The 13,978-nt window shown below is 45.6% G+C and overlaps 1 protein-coding gene across 3 annotated transcripts in view; it reads left to right on the top strand.

Moving 5' to 3' along the window:
* LOC106582704 (protein kinase C and casein kinase substrate in neurons protein 1) overlaps positions 1-13,978 on the top strand; it is a 69,654-nt gene that overhangs the window by 18,560 nt on the left and 37,116 nt on the right. For 2 of the 3 annotated variants that reach the window (XM_014166028.2, XM_045705328.1), the window contains exon 1: positions 853-1,051. The exons of the other annotated variant lie outside the window; for it this stretch is intronic. The gene's annotated coding sequence lies outside the window, so the exon portion shown is untranslated. Of the gene's footprint in view, positions 1-852; positions 1,052-13,978 lie in introns of those variants that run through there. 3 annotated transcript variants of the gene reach the window in all.

The following is a 13,978-nucleotide window of genomic DNA, read 5'->3' as shown; positions in this document are numbered from 1 at the left end:
GCTCTGCGGCAAGCTTTTGATTTACATTTTAGTCATTTAGCAGACACTCTTATCCAGAGCGACTTACAGTAGTGAATGCATACATTTCATTTCAAGCATTTTTATTTTTTTGTACTGGCCCCCCGTGGGAATCAAACCCACAACCCTGGCATTGCACACACCATGCTGGCGTTGCAAACACCATGCTCTACCAACTGAGCCACAGGGAAGACCACAGGGTGGGAGTGATTCCGCTCCCCCCATTCAATAAACACACACAACCCTCCTGCCAGTTGCAATGTGTCCTTAGAACGCCACGTCAGCTTTGATCTGACCCGCTGCTGTTTCCTGCCAGACAACACACCTAACAGGACTCTTCTGTAACTACACGCACATCCGGATTTTGTCTTAAAAAAGGTTTATTGCCTATTTCCTTCCTTCAGCCCCTTATTTCCTTCCTCTCTTTTCTGTTTACCTCTTTCTCTCATGCCCTCAATCTCTCCAGCCTACCTCTCTCTCTCTTGCCCCCCTCTCTCTCCTGGCCCCTCTCTCCTGCCATCCTCTCTCTCTATGACCTTCCTTACATTCCTGCCTCCCTTTTTCTCTGCTGCCCCTTTCTCCCTCCTGCCTCTTTTTCTCCTGTCCATTTACTCTCCTGTCTTTTTCCTCTCCATGACAACGGTTCTCCTTGAGACTCCCTAGGAATGTGTCAGACAGACAGGGAGGGAGTGCCCTCACTGGCATCTGGCTAATTATTGATGGCCTTGCCGGTCTTCATGAGGATGTGTCAAAGTTCAGTCGGTATGTGTGTGTGTGTGTGTGTGTGTGTGTGTGTGTGTGTGTGTGTGTGTGTGTGTGTGTGTGTGTGTGTGTGTGTGTGTGTGTGTGTGTGTGTGTGTGTGTGTGTGTGTGTGTTGCGGGGGTGCTTAGACAACAGGGTGTGTCGTCTCCTTCAGGTGCGTAGCCGCGCTAGTTGCCTCTAGCCTCTAACACTGTCCGTCTCGAGTGACACAGATCGTTCCGAGTGTTGCTCACAAGGACTTAGCCAGCACACACAGACAAGAGCGACCAGGTACAGTACTGTTGTTATGTTACTTTAAAATACACAATGTAAATCAATATATACTTTCTGAAATATTTACAGTTTTAATAACCTAGTCTACATACACATCATGTAGAATGTTAGAAAAATCAGGGTTCTTTAGAGAACTCCTGTACTTATGATTCAGTGGGGGCTGCTGAGGGGAGAACGGCTCATAATAATGACTGGAACCATGCGTTTGATGTATTTCATACCTTTCCACTGATTCCGCTCTAGCCGTTACCACAAGCCTGTCCACCCCAATTAAGGTGCCACCAACCTCCTGTGTTATGATTTGTTGATTATGTGAACAATGTTGTTTAGTTTTTCTCGAACCTGATTAGCTAGCTTGCATCTACTCCTCCACTGAATTATGTATTAAGATCACTGCAGCATTCAAACAGGACGTTGGGCCTTTGGATAACATGTTGATTTATCAATCCGTCTATCAAAAAAATTTTATTTTCTCTAAGAAGGGTACACTTGTTTAACTTGAACTGCTCGCGCTCTTGAAATCCTCCTGAATGTATGGGTGGTAGAGGGTGTTGTTCTCTGATACCTTGGATATACACCTGTTGCTAAGCAAATAGATGTCGTAATTTATGTACCTATGATGTCACACAATAGCGAAGTGTGTATGGTTGTTTTATGGATTTACTGCACTTTGTTATGCTCTCATCCTTTTCTCCCATGGCCTTATTGAATCATTGAGCCCCTCTGCCCTTTCATGACACCAGCTGTCTCCCTCTCTCTCTCTCTCTCTCTCTCTCTCTCTCTCTCTCTCTCTCTCTTTCATTATTTCCAGTATTACTTCCAGTGCCCATCTTTAGTTTTTGGGTGTTGGCCAAGCACTAGCATCGTACTAAACATCCTGATCTCACAATCTGTTTTGCTTACATTCTGTTTTGAAGGGAGTGGCTCAAATGGTTTGAATCCAAGGGACCAGGGATCCAGTCTAGAAGCACGGCTCCCATTGTTTTGCTTCGGTACTGCAGTTTAACTGACGCCCGGCCCAGAACGACAATTTCCGTAGACGGCCACATAGAGAAGTCAGATAAAGAAAATCCTAAAAACACTTTAGTCATCACCTTTGTGCACAAAACATCCATTGAATTATTCAAATAATTGTCGCTGAGGCTGATTGTTTTTCCATCAATCACAGCAGAAAATATTTACATTTTATATTCATTCAAAGTCTGCCATGTTTTTGGATGATGTCATGACGTCGTCACTGCTCACGCTGCTCCCTGTGTGCACTGAGGGCTAGTGTGCATGTGATGTTGATCCGTTTAAACCGGATGCAACCCGGATATAGACGGTCCATTAATCGGCGTATGCAAATGTGAGTAGCTAACCTTGAAAACAACGGTCGGACATATCGGACGCAGTCTCCAGTTAATATTACACCTCAGTGATTGAATCTGGTCGTGGCCAGACTGTATCTATGTAGCAAAACAGAATGTAAGCCTGCGAGATCAGGATGGTTGGTACGAGGCTAAAACATTCCCATCCCGAGGAGGAACTGTTAGGAGCAGCTCTGTTTGTGGTTTCCTTCCCTGTTAGTCAACTGTGCAGTCACCTGGAGTGTGACTGGTCAATGGTGAACGTGCATAAAGATGGCAAAATTCTGATATGACATCATTGTTTTAGCACTATCCATGAGGATTGGGCGATGTCTGGAATGATCGTCCCATCGCTGATATACGATTGTATATGGTATACGATTGCGCACTGTCACGGGTGTCGTTGTGTATTGATGACCAAAACGCAGCGGGAATATGGATGCTCATCTTGTATTTAATAATTAAAGAGAACACGGAAAAATAACAAAACAAAGAACGACAGATGACAGTTTCGCAGGCTAAATTAACAGCAGTGCAAAAGACAACTACCCACAAAAACTCCAGGTGAAAACAAGATCCTAATATATGACTCCCAATCAGGAACAACGACGTACACCTCACACAAAAAAAACCGAAATACCCCAAAACAAACATAAATCCCCTAAACTAAAGGGAGGGAAGGGAGGGTGGCTGCTGTTAATGACGGCACCTGTGCAACACCCCCCTTCCCCAACCCACCTATACTGGAGGTGGCTCAGGTTCTGGTCTACTGCCCTCCAGACTGTAGGCAGACTCACTCGGTTCCGAGCTGTAGGCAGACTCACACAGTTCGGAGTTATAGTCAGACTCACACAGTTCGAAGTTATAGGCAGACTCACTCGGTTCCGGACCGCAGGCAGACTCACTCGGTTCCGGACCGCAGGAAGACTCACTCGGTTCCGGACCGCAGGCAGACTCACTCGGTTCCGGACCGCAGGCAGACTCACTCGGTTCCGGACCGCAGGCAGACTCACTCGGTTCCGGACCGCAGGCAGACTAACTCAGTTCCGGACTGCAGGCAGACTCACTCGGTTCCGGACTGCAGGCAGACTCACTCGGTTCCGGACTGCAGGCAGACTCACTCGGTTCCGGACTGTAGACCCATTCACCCCTCTCCGAACTGTGGGCCGTCTCACTCGGTTCTGCACAGTGGGCCGTCTCCCTTGGTTCCGAACTGTAGGCCGTCTCACTCGGTTCTGCACAGTGGGCCGTCTCCCTTGGTTCCGAACTGTAGGCCGTCTCACTTGGTTCCGGGCTTAACACTCTCACCGGATACTCATGACGGGGTACTGTTGTCGGATACTCTGGACGGGGGACTGTTGCCGAATACTCTGGATGGGGCACTGTCGTCAGATACTCTGGACGGGGCACTGTTTCCGGATACTCTGAACGGGGCAGTGTTTCCAAATACTCTGGACAGGGCACTGTTTCCGGACACTCGAGGCTGGGCTGACGCACTGGAAGCCTGATGCGTGGGACTGGTAGTGGAGGTACCAGCCTGGGGACACGCACCTCAGGGCTAGTGCGGGAAGCAGGAACCGGCCGAGTGGAACTGGTATTACGCACTGGAAGCCTGATGCGTGGTGCTGGTACTGGAAGTGCCAGTTTGGGAACACGCACCTCATGGCTAGTGAGAGGAGCGGGAACAGGCTGAGTAGGACTAGGCTGACTCTCTGGAAGCTTGATGCGTGGTGCTGGTACTGGACGTGCCAGACTAGGGGTTCGCACTTCCGGGTCAGCACGAGAGGCAGGAACTGGAAATACTGGGCCATGGAGGCGCACAGGCAGTCTTGATCGCACCTCCTGCACAACCCGTCCTGGCTGGATGGAACTAGTAGCCCTGTACGAGCGGGATGCTAGTACAGGGCGAACTGGGCTGTGCAGGGGCCTGATGGTTGCCGTGCGTAGAGCGGGCGTAGGGCAGCCTGGTCTTAGGAGGCGCACCGGTGACCAGACGCACTGCGCAGGCATCCTCCTACCAGGCTGGATGTCCACTCTAGCACGGCATCTGCGAGGGGCTGAAATAACTCGCACTGGACTGTGCGTGCGTATGGGCGAGATCGTGCGCACTTCTTCAAAACTCGGCGCCCTCCACTCCATACGGTCCTCCATATAAACACGGGTAGCTGGCTTATGGCTCATCCTTGGCCCAGCCAAACTACCCGTGTGCCCCCCCAAAAAATTATTGGGGGTGCCTCTCGTGCTTCTCCCTCAGCGCGTACAAGGCCTCGTACCTACGCCTCTCCGCCTTGGCTGCCTTGATTTCTTCCCGTGGGCGACGGTATTCCCCAGCCTGGTGCCAAGGTCCAGCCCCGTCCAGAATTTCCTCCCATGTCCATTTCTCCCGATAGTCCATCTCAAATTCCCTTTGCTCCTTTCTCCGCTGCTTGGTCCTTTTCTGGTGGGTAGTTCTGTCACGGGTGTCGTTGAGTATTGATGACCAAAATGCAGCGGGAATATGGATGCTCATCTTGTATTTAATAATTAAAGAGAACACAGAAAAAATAACAAAACAAAGAACGACAGATGACAGTTTCGCAGGCTAAATTAACAGCAGTGCAAAAGACAACTACCCACAAAAACCCCAGGTGAAAACAAGATCCTAATATATGTCTCCCAATCAGGAACAACGACGTACAGCTGTTCCTGATCGAGAGCCACACAAACAACAAAGAAATAGACAAACCAGAAAACCCTAGAAAACCAAAACCAGAAGATACACTAAAACCCCGGAATACACTAACATCAAGGCGGTGACCCGATCCTGTAGGTTCATGCTCTACAACATTCGCAGAGTACGACCCTGCCTCACACAGAAAGCGGCGCAGGTCCTAATCCAGGCACTTGTCATCTCCCGTCTGGATTACTGCAACTCGCTGTTGTCTGGGCTCCCTGCCTGTGCCATTAAACCCCTACAACTCATCCAGAACGCTGCAGCCCGTCTGGTGTTCAACCTTCCCAAGTTCTCTCACGTCACCCCGCTCCTCCGCTCTCTCCACTGGCTTTCTGTTGAAGCTCGCATCCGCTACAAGACCATGGTGCTTGCCTACGGAGCTGTGAGGGGAACGGCACCTCCGTACCTTCAGGCTCTGATCAGGCCCTACACCCAAACAAGGGCACTGCGTTCATCCACCTCTGGCCTGCTCGCATCCCTACCTCTGAGGAAGCACAGTTCCCGCTCAGCCCAGTCAAAACTGTTCGCTGCTCTGGCACCCCAATGGTGCAACAAGCTCCCTCACGACGCCAGGACAGCGGAGTCAATCACCACCTTCCGGAGACACCTGAAACCCCACCTCTTTAAGGAATACCTAGGATAGGATAAAGTAATCCTTCTAACCCCCCCCCTTAAAAGATTTAGATGCACTATTGTAAAGTGGTTGTTCCACTGGATATCATAAGGTGAATCCACCAATTTGTAAGTCGCTCTGGATAAGAGTGTCTGCTAAATGACTTAAATGTAAATGTTAAATGTACATAAACCAAACACCCCTTTAATACTACACACACAACCCAAACCATATGAAACAAATACCCTTCTGCCACGTCCTGACAAAACTACAATACAAATACTCCCTCTACTGGTCAGGACGTGACACGCACGGGCATTCTTTATACGTTACTAATGTTTTCTTGTGGTTTTTCTGGAAAGTTTTCTTAATGTTCTCAAATCAAATAAAATTTGATTGGTTACATACACATTTTTTGGCAGATGTTATTGTGGGTGTAGCGAAATGCTTGTGTTCCAAGCTCCAATAGTGCAGTAATATCTAACAATATACAACAATACATACAAATCTAAAAAGTTAAATAATGTAATAAAGAAATATAGAAATATTAGGACAAGCAATGTCGAAGTTCAGAGCATAAATATTGTTGTCAGAAGTTTACATACACCTTAGCCAAATACATTTAAACTCAGTTTTCCACAATTCCTGATATTTAATCCTAGTAATCCTGTTTTAGGTCAGTTAGGATCACCATTTTATTTTAAGAATGTGAAATGTCAGAATAATAGTAGGGAGAATTATTTATTTCAGCTTTTATTTCTTTCATCACATTCTCAGTGGGTCAGAAGTTTACATACACTCAATTAGTATTTGGTAGCATTGCCTTGAAATTATTGAACTTGGGTCAAACGTTTCGGGTAGCCTTCCACAAGCTTCCCACAATAAGTTGGGTGAATTTTGTCCCATTCCTCCTGACAGAGCTGGTGTAACAGAATTAGGTTTGTAGGCCTCCTTGCTTGCACACGCTTTTTCAATTCTGCCAACAAATGTTCCGTAGGACTGAGGTCAGGGCTTTGTGATGGCCACTCTAATACCTTGACTTTGTTGTCCTTAAGCCATTTTGCCACAACTTTGGAAGTATGCTTGGGGTTATTGTCCATTTGGAAAACCCATTTGCGACCAAGCTTTAACTTCCTGACTGATGTCTTGAGATGTTGCTTCAATATATCCCCATCATTTTCTTTTCCTCATGATGCCATCTATTTTGTGAAGTGCACCAGTCCCTCCTGCAGCAAAGCACCCCCACAACATGATGCTGCCACCCCCATGTGTCACGGTTGGGACGGTGTTCTTCGGCTTGCAAGCCTCCCCCTTTTTTCTCCAAACATAACGATGGTCATTATGGCCAAACAGTTCTATTTTTGTTTCATCAGACCAGAGGACATTTCTCCAAAAAGCATGATCTTTGTCCCCATGTGCAGTTGCAAAGACTGGTTGGCCTTTTTATTGCGGTTTTGGAGCAGTGGCTTCTTCCTTGCTGAGCGGCCTTTCAGGTTCTGTTGATATAGGACTCGTTTTACTGTGGATATAGATACTTTTGTGCCTGTTTCCTCCAGCATCTTCACAAGGTCCTTTGCTGTTGTTCTGGGATTGATTTGCACTTTTCGCACCAAAGTACGTTCATCTCTAGGAGACAGAACCCGTCTCCTTCCTGAGCGGTATGACGGCTGCGTGGTCCATGGCGTTTATACTTGTGTACTATTGTTTGTACAGATGAAGATCATACCTTCAGGCGTTTGGAAATTGCTCCCAAGGATGAACCAGACTTGTGGAGGTCTACAATTGTTTTTTTGGAGGTCTTGGCTGATTTCTTTAGATTTTCCCATGATGTCAAGCAAAGAGGCACTGAGTTTGAAGGTAGGCCTTAAAATACATCCACAGGTACACCTCCAATTGACTCAAATGATGTCAATTTGCAGAAGCTTCTTAAGCCATGACATCGTTTTCTGGAATTTTCCAAGCTGTTTAAAGGCACAGTCAACTGAGTGTATGTAAACCTCTGACCCACTGGAATTGTGATACAGTGAATTATAAGTGAAATAATCTGTCTGTAAACAATTGTGTATATATATATATATATATATATATATATATATATATATATATATATACTGTTCAAAAAAATAAAGGGAACACTTAAACAACACATCCTAGATCTGAATGAAAGAAATAATCTTATTAAATACTTTTTTCTTTACATAGTTTAATGTGCTGACAACAAAATCACACAAAAATAATCAATGGAAATCCAATTTATCAACCCATGGATGTCTGGATTTGGAGTCACACTCAAAATTAAAGTGGAAAACCACACTACAGGCTGATCCAACTTTGATGTAATGTCCTTAAAACAAGTCAAAATGAGGCTCAGTAGTGTGTGTGGCCTCCACGTGCCTGTATGACCTCCCTACAACGCCTGGGCATGCTCCTGATGAGGTGGCGGATGGTCTCCTGAGGGATCTCCTCCCAGAGCTGGACTAAAGCATCCGCCAACTCCTGGACAGTCTGTGGTGCAACGTGGCGTTGGTGGATGGAGCGAGACATGATGTCCCAGATGTGCTCAATTGGATTCAGGTCTCTGGAACGGGCGGGCCAGTCCATAGCATCAATGCCTTCCTCTTGCAGGAACTGCTGACACACTCCAGCCACATGAGGTCTAGCATTGTCTTGCATTAGGAGGAACCCAGGGCCAACCACACCAGCATATGGTCTCACAAGGGGTCTGAGGATCTCATCTCGGTACCTAATGGCAGTCAGGCTACCTCTGGCGAGCACATGGAGGGCTGTGCGGCCCCCCAAAGAAATGCCACCCCACACCATGACTGACCCACCGCCAAACCGGTCATGCTGGAGGATGTTGCAAGCAGCAGAATGTTCTCCACGGCATCTCCAGACTCTGTCACGTCTGTCACGTGCTCAGTGTGAACCTGCTTTCATCTGTGAAGAGCACAGGGCGCCAGTGGCGAATTTGCCAATCTTGGTGTTCTCTGGCAAATGCCAAACGTCCTGCACGGTGTTGGGCTGTAAGCACAACCCCCACCTATGGACGTGGGGCCCTCATACCACCCTCATGGAGTCTGTTTCTGACCGTTTGAGCAGACACATGCACATTTGTGGCCTGCTGGAGGTCATTTTGCAGGGCTCTGGCAGTGCTTCTCCTGCTCCTCCTTGCACAAAGGCGGAGGTAGCGGTCCTGCTGCTGGGTTGTTGCCCTCCTACGGCCTCCTCCATGTCTCCTGATGTACTGGCCTGTCTCCTGGTAGCGCCTCCATGCTCTGGACACTACGCTGACAGACACAGCAAACCTTCTTGCCACAGCTCGCATTGATGTGCCATCCTGGATGAGCTGCACTACCTGAGCCACTTGTGTGGGTTGTAGACTCCGTCTCATGCTACCACTAGAGTGAAAGCACCGCCAGCATTCAAAAGTGACTTAAACATCAGCCAGGAAGCATAGGAACTGAGAAGTGGTCTGTGGTCCCCACCTGCAAAACCACTCCTTTATTGGGGGTGTCTTGCTAATTGCCTATAATTTCCACCTGTTGTCTATTCCATTTGCACAACAGCATGTGCAATTTATTGTCAATCAGTGTTGCTTCCTAAGTGGACACTTTGATTTCACAGAAGTGTGATTGACTTGGAGTTACATTGTGTTGTTTAAGTGTTCCCTTTATTTTTTTGAGCAGTGTATATATATATATATATATATATATATGTATATATATATGGGATGTATAGACAACATGGACAGTATATGGATAGAATATGTAGTATATTTGAACAACAGTATATGTACAGCAATAGTTAAAAAGGATAGGTCTTGACTAGAATACATTATATACATATGAAGTTGGTAAAACAGTGTGTAAACATTATTAAAGTGACCAGTGTTCCATGACTATGTACATGGGGCAGCAGCCTCTAAGGTGAATGGTAGAGTAACAGGGTGGTAGCCAACTAGTGACTGAAGTTCAGGACAGGGTACTGGGCGGTGGCCAGCTAGTGGTGACTATTTAACAGTCTGATGGCCTTGAGATAGAAGCTGTGTTTCAGTCTCTCTGTCCCAGCTTTGATGCACCTGTAATGACCTCACCTTCTAGATGGTAGTGGGGTGAACAGGCTGTGGCTGAGGTCCTTGATGATCTTCTTGGCCTTTCTGTGACACCGGGGGCTGTAGATGTCCTGGAGGGCAGGCAGTGTTTTTCCCCCTGGTGATGCTTTGGGCAGACCTCACCACTCTCTGGAGAGGCATGCGGTTACAGACAGTGATGTTGCCATACCAGGTGGTGATACAACCCGACAGGATGCTCTCAATGGTGCATCTGTAAAAGTTTGTGATGGTCTTAGGGGCCAAGATACATTTCTTCAGCCTCCTGAGGTTGAGGAGACGCTGTTGCACCTTCTTGACCTTACTGTCTGGGTGGGTGGACCGTTTCAGTTTGTCAGTGATGTGTACGCCAAGGAACTTGAAGCTCTTCACTTTTCCGCTGCGGCCCCGTTGATGTGAATGGGTGTGTGCTCCCTCTGCTGTCTCGTGAAGTCCACGATCAGCTCCTTTGTTTTGTTGACGTTGAAGGAGAGGTTATTTCCGTTCGCACCACTACACCAGAGCCCTCACCTCCTTCCTGTAGGCTGTCTCATCATCGTTGGTAATCAGGCCTACCACTGTTGTGTCATCTGCAAACTTGATGATTGAGTTGGAGATGTGCATGGCCACGCAGTCATGGGTGAACATGGAGTACAGGAAAGCGCGAACAGGATGAAGGTATGATCTGATTTGCCAAAGGGAGGGAGGGAGAGGGAGGGCATGGAGTACAGGAAAGCGCGAACAGGATAGAGGTAGGATCTGATTTGCCAAAGGGAGGGAGGGAGAGGGAGGGCCTTGTAGCCGTCCCGGAAGGGAGAGTTGCAATGGTTGATAGTTTTTGATGCGCACGTGGCGCAGGAAATGTGTTAATAAAACTTTGGTAGTGTTTTCCTCAGATTTGAGTAATTAAAGTTCCCAGCTAAAATAAATGCGGCCTCAGGATGTGCGGTTTCCAGTTAGCACAAAGTACAGTGTAGATCCCTGAGACGCTGTCACGATGACCGAAGAGAATTCTCTTAGGAGATAATGCGGTCAGCATCTGATTGTGAGGTATTCTAGGTCAGTTGAACAAAAGGACTTGAGTTCCTGTACATTACCACAATCACACCATGAGTAGTTAATCATGAAACATTCACCTGAGCCTTTCTTTTTCCCGGAGAACCCAGCTGGCTGTATGGACAAGTCATGATTCCGTGAAAGAGAGTATATCACAGTCCCTGATGTCTCTCTGGAAGGAGATCCTCACACTGAGCTCTTCTTCTTTATTGTCCAGATACTGAACATTAGCAAGTAATATACTCAGAAGCGGTAGATGGTATGCACGCCTCCTGAGTCAGATTAAAAGTCCACTCCGAATCCCTCTTCTCCGCTGGCTGTGTCTTGGAGCAGTCTCTGGAATAAGTAGAATTGGGTGGGTACGAACGAAGGATTAAATTCAGGAAAGTTGTATTTCTGGTTGAAATGCTGGGGATTTACCGCCGCTCTAATATCCAAAAGTTCTTACTGGCTCTATGTAATAATGCAAAAGACGTTCTGAGCTAATAATGTGAGAAATAACACACAAAGAAATTAAATACTGCAAAGTTGCTTAGGAGCCATGAACAGGGTGACCATGTCTATCGGCGCCATCTTATATTCTGAGAACATGATTTTGAATAGAACCATGAGGAAACCTGCAGAAAACGTTATGCTGAAGTACTGCAATTCCCATAGAAGAACGTTGTTTCTTAACATTCTCTGAACGTTCTGAGAACATGACTTTAACTAGAACCATAAGGAAACCTGTAGAAAACGTTATCTTGAAGTACACTTGCAGAATATATATTTTTAAATATCAGGGCAAAGGACTGACAGACTACAAATGTCCATCAACATTTACAAATCCATCATGGTTGCTGCTAGCTAAATATGCTAACGAGCGCAAAACAAAAAAAATAAAAGAATTGCAAAGGAAGGAAATCATGCTCATAAAGTTATACATATGTTGGTAGGAGCTACCGAATGTCATTTTTGGTGAGTTTGGACATTTACAAGGGAATGAGAATGAGAGACATTGTGCAAATGAACAAAATGTTGATGCATGCTTGTCTGAAGAAAGAACAGAACTGGCTCTGAAGCAGCATGTATACATGCTGTGTCTGTGTGGAGTCTGGAGTGGCCAAGGCAACGTGCCTGCCTGCTCTGCTCGGAGAAGAGGGGGGAGGAGCAGACGACGAAAACAGAGAAGAGAAGAGGAAAAACGCAAGGAAATCAAGATAGCAGTGGCAGCTGTACAGATAACTCATCCAATGGGCTTTGACTTCTCAAACATGGCAGAAAGCTCACACAATATGATGAGCTGTCACCATTGTAATTCAACCTCTTACTTAGTTAACTAGCCAGTTAAACTTAGGGGTCGCGTAAACACAGAATTCTGCATTTTTCACGCAGGAAAAAAAGATAAAACGCATAAGAAATATCTTGTTGCATTTTGTAAACTCAGATCTAAAATGCATCTTATTGTAATTTCTGCTCGGCATCAGACACATTTTTTGCTTCAATTGCATTCCAATCAGATGAGAATTCACAAACAGGCATTCTATCAACAGACAGCGCTCTGACTGATGTGTAGCTACTTTTCTCCAATCCTTTTCTTGGTGTAGCCAGCCTACTTTCCTCCGGTAAAATGCAAGATTCATGTTAAGCAAAACATTAGGAAATGTAGCTGACTATATTCTTTCTATAATAAACATTATAAATAGGATGGCCATGCATCTTTTTTGCAAAAAAGACCTTGCTTTTTCATTTACTTGTGTGGCTGCCAGCCAAATAGCATTGCACTTCTTTTGTCATCTGATGAAAATGAAGCAATTTTCTGCCGAATGTGTTGCACTAATGTTTTTTTCTGTGAAGGAAAACTATAGTTGCAGGCCCCTGATCACTCTATTGAAGCAAAAAAACACGGTTGACTTTCAATATAAAATGCGACCCCTGTCAATACACAGCTGGACTACCTACTTTCTTCCATTGAGCTATTTACAAACAAACACTTGACTGGCTCAACTTTTCTGTGAAACTAAGGTAAGCTTCCTAATGTAAAATAATGTGACAGGTGCTATGAAGAAGGTGATCTGCTTTATTGCAGAAGTTTACTGAAATATAGATTTAGATTCAAACAACTTTCTGAGACAGAAATCCGTTAGGCCTATAGATTCATTCGATGGTTGATCATGAAAGAGTAGGCTATAGCTAGGGCCTAGAAGTCACATTCAAATGGAATGGGGATTGGGGAGAAAAAAAGGAAATTAAGATTTTAAAACAATAAGACAGACAACGGAGTGTCCGCTGCAAAAGGCCCATGATCAACCGACATTGGAGAGGGAAAAAAACACATTAGGACCTATCTGACATTTTGTGCTTCTTTGGTGCTCTCCTCTCTTTCTACAATCTACATTGTTATCTTGCATTATGTTAATAGTCTAACTACCATGTACACTACCGTTCAAAAGTTTGGGGTCACTGAGAAATGTCCTTGTTTTTGAAAGAAAAGCGATTTTTTTTGTCCATTAAAATAACATCAAATTGATCAGAAATAGTGTAGACATTGTTAATGTTGTAAATGACTATTGTAGCTGGAAATGGCAGATTTTAATGGAATATCTACATAGGCGTACAGAGGCCCATTATCAGCAACCATCACTCCTGTGTTCCAATGGCACGTTGTGTTAGCTAATCCAAGTTTATCATTTTAAAAGGCTAATTGGTCATTAGTAAACCCTTTTGCAATTATGTTAGCACACTTGAAAACTGTCGTGCTGATTAAAGAAGCAATAAAACTGGCCTTCTTTAGACTAGTTGGGTATCTGGAGCATCAGCATTTGTGGGTTCGATTACAGGCTCAAAATGGCCAGAAACAAAGACCTTTCTTCTGAAACTCATTAGTTCATTCTTGTTCTGAGAAATTAAAGCTTTTCCATGTGAGAAATTGCCAAGAAACTGAAGATCTCGTACAACGCTGTGTACTACTCCCTTCACAGAACAGCGCAAACTGTCTCTCACCAGAAACGAAAGAGGAGTGGGAGGCCCCGGTGCACAACTGAGCAAGAGGACAAGTGCATTAGAGTGTCTAGTTTGAGACACAGACGCCTCACAAGTCCTCAACTGGCAGCTTCATTAAATAGTA

The sequence above is a fragment of the Salmo salar genome, chromosome ssa22 (genome assembly GCF_905237065.1).
Source record: "Salmo salar chromosome ssa22, Ssal_v3.1, whole genome shotgun sequence".
NCBI classification, from domain to species: domain Eukaryota; kingdom Metazoa; phylum Chordata; class Actinopteri; order Salmoniformes; family Salmonidae; genus Salmo; species Salmo salar.
Note: the sequence above shows the minus strand (reverse complement) of the source record. Positions and strands in the feature narration are given on the sequence as shown.